Source organism: Hipposideros armiger, unplaced genomic scaffold, assembly GCF_001890085.2.
Source record: "Hipposideros armiger isolate ML-2016 unplaced genomic scaffold, ASM189008v1 scaffold_200, whole genome shotgun sequence".
NCBI lineage: Eukaryota > Metazoa > Chordata > Mammalia > Chiroptera > Hipposideridae > Hipposideros > Hipposideros armiger.
Window position 1 is genome coordinate 1,217,149 of NW_017731550.1, and position 3,654 is coordinate 1,220,802.

A 3,654-nucleotide genomic window follows, 5' to 3' on the forward strand; every position below is an offset into this window, starting at 1 on the left:
TACTCACAGCCTGTCAACCTGATGGTCAATCCCACCCACTGACTTGCCAACAGCAGTCAAGTCTCAACTATTGGGGTGTCGGAAAAGTCATGACATATTTTTTCTATGTTTTTCCTTGCAAAAATGCATCATGACTTTTCTGACAACCCAATAAAACAGAAGGGATGGGACACACAATCCACACAAGGAGCATTCCTGGAGCATCTAGTGCAAGGGGTGGGGAGACTTTGCCACTGGATCCACACGGCACCTATTACATAAGGCTACCTAGCCAGGACTGGGAGACATAGCTGATCTACCTAGTATATAGAAACAAACACAGACAGGTAGCCAAAATGAGAAAACAAAGGAACATTTTCCAACTTAAAGAATAGAAGATAACTCTAGAAAAAGAACTAAATGAATTGAAGTGAAGCAACCTACTAGAGACAAAGTTGAAAACACTGGCTATAAGGATGTGCAAGGAACATAGTGAGAATATCAACAAGATATAGTAGGCACAAAAAGGGTCATAGAAGCCATAAAAAAGAATCATGAAGATATGAAGACTACAAAAACTTAAAGAACACACTAGAAGGAATAAACAGCAGATTAAAAAGAGGATTGGATCAGTAATTTGGAAGACTAGGTAGCAGAAAATACCCAAACAGAATAGTAAAAAGAAAAAAAGAATAAACAACAACAACAACAAAATGAGGATAGTTTAAGGGACCTCTGGGAGAACATTAAATTTAATAACATTCATACCATAGGGGTACCAGAAGGAGAAGAGAGAGAGAAGGGGATTGAGAACCTATCTGAAAAAATAATGACTGAAAACTTTCCTGACCTGGTGAAGGAAATAAACATATAGGCCCAAGGAGTGCAGAAATTCCCAAACATGATAACCCCACAGAGGCCCATACCAGGACACATCATAATTAAAGTAGCAAAGATTAAAGACAAAGCGAGAATCCTAAAAGCAGCAAGAGAAAGGCAGCTAGTTACTTACAAGGGAGCTACCATAAGATTGTCAGCTGATTTCTCAACAGAAACTTTGCAGGGCAAAAGGGACTGGTGCAAAATATTCAAAGTAATATTTGCAGGAAAGCAGTGACCTACAACCAAGATCACTCAAACCACCAGTGGCTACAGTTAACAAGACAGGGTGGTATTAGTAAAAATTAAAAAAAAAGGACATATAGATCAATGAAACAAAATAGAGATTTCAGAAATAGACCCATACAAATACAGTCAACTAATCTTTTCAAATGGACAAAGGCAATTCAATGAGGAAAGAAGGTGTTTTCAACAAATAGTGCTAGAATAATCAGGCTTTATATGTAATAAAAAAGAAAGAAAGAAACTAGACACAGGACTTATATTGGTCACAAAAAAAAAAAAGACTTGAAATGGGTCATAGACCTAACTATAAAAAGGAAAACTAAAATGTTTAGCAGATAACGTAGAAAATATAGGTGACCGTGGGTTTGTTGATGAGTTTTCAGATACAAACTAAAAACATGATCCATATAAGAAAATTTTGGACTATTAAATTAAAATTTTCTGCCCCGAAAAATACACTGTATGGAGAATGAAAATAAGGGTACAAACAGAAAAAAAAACTTGCAAAACTAAATATGATAAAGGAGTTGTATTGAAATACAACAAAAACCACTTAATTCAAAGCTGGCAAAAAGTGTGAACCCACCAAAGATGATAAATAGTTGAAAAATAAGCATATGAAAATATACTCAAAATTATCTGTAACTAGGGGGTTGGCAATTTAAACAATGAGATACCACTTCACACCTATTAGAATGGCTAAAATTTTAAAAAAAGTAATAATAACAATACCATATGTTGACAAGGATGCAGAGACAAAGGAATTCTTAATTCATTGCTGGAGGAAATGCAAAATGGTACTCCAACTTTGGAAGACAGTTTGGCAGTTTCTTATAAAGCTAAACATAGTCTTACAGTACCAACCAGCAATAATGCTTCTAGGTATTTACCCAAATTAATTGAAGCTTTTCATCCACACAAAAAAGCTGCACACAGTGTTTATAAAGCTGTATTCAAAATCACTTAGAAGTAACCAAAATGTCCTTCAATAGGTGAATGGGTAAATAAACTACAGTGCATGCATATAATGACATATTATTCAGTAATAAAAAGCACTGAGCTGCTAAGCCATGGCAAACATGTGTGAACCTTCAACACACACTGCTACAGGAACGAAGCAGTCTGAAAAGGCTACATACTGTATGATTCCAGTCCCATAACATTCTGGAAATAGGAGACCATAGAAACAGTGAACATATCAATGGTTGCTAGGGGTGTGGGAGTAGGTTAATGGGTGAACCACAGAGGGATTTTTAGGGGAAAAACTATTCTGTATGATACTGTAATGCTAGATGTTATGCATTGGTCGAAACCTATAGAAATTTACAGCACAAAAAGTGAAAGTTAATGTATGCAAATTAAAAAAAAAACTCATTTAAGATATCAAGGGATCCCAGGATGAAAAGCAGACGGTGACAAAAGACTTCGCTCTTTCAAATGTATGAAACAACTTCATTGAAGTGGGTGGGAGGGAAAGGTGTTGTCCGAAGTAACTATGGAAATGAGTGGAATTATAACAGTAAGGTCAAAAGAACTGCACATAAGCCCTGCTTTCTAGTTAACAGTTTTCCATGGAGGAATAGATTAACGATTCTGACACTACTATACATGTATCATGAAATTGAACAAATAATTGGATGGCAGACAGTGGGATCTAGGTTTGTCACTATATAGAGTGGAAATTACCAGATAATTAAGAGGAAAAGGTTAGGATAATTCATACGCTAATGAATTAGAGTTGGAGATATAACTATGAACACTTTTAGCTTAATATAGATACAGACAGTTACATATAGAAATATTTATACATTTGTGTAATACATTGGTTAGTATAAATGTCTTTGCTCCATCAGCTGACAGCCTAGACACAATGACACCCTAATAGAAATAAGCATACTTAGTTTCCATATCTTGGTTTCTCATACCATTCTCAAGTTACCAAAAAAAAAAAGTTTCCATGGAGAATTCCTGCCTCTAGGCTTGATGCAGGAAATATACAACATGAACATGGAGGTCTAGAGCATCTAGCGGTACCAAAATATAAGGAAATTCTTGGAAAACACAGAAAATGCAAATCCATGATTGATAGGGGTAGGTCAAGGATCCACTTAAAGAGCTCCCAATGTCCAAAGCTCCAACAATGTGAGTAATAAAATAAAGTAATATTGGATTATAATCCACACTATAAAACAATTATCCATGTGCTCATAATAATATAAATAAATGAAAATGATTGAATAAATAAATAAATAAGGGAGATAAGCCACATATCCATGTCAGAGAAATTACATATATTTTATGTAGATATTCCACCTTCAAAAAAAGGGAGCATAACCCCTCATTCTTTATGTGTGGGCTGTACAAAGGAGAGAGAGAAAGACAGAGAGAGAGAGACTTTATAGTGAAGAATCCTGAAAAAAAAAACAAAAAACGCTTTTGCCAGGTGATCAAGGTCAACATCAACAGTAATAAATTATCCTGGTGGCATGTGTCCTTGACATGGCATGATGAAAATGGAACTTGGTCTATAAAATGTCTTTTTTCTTAAAA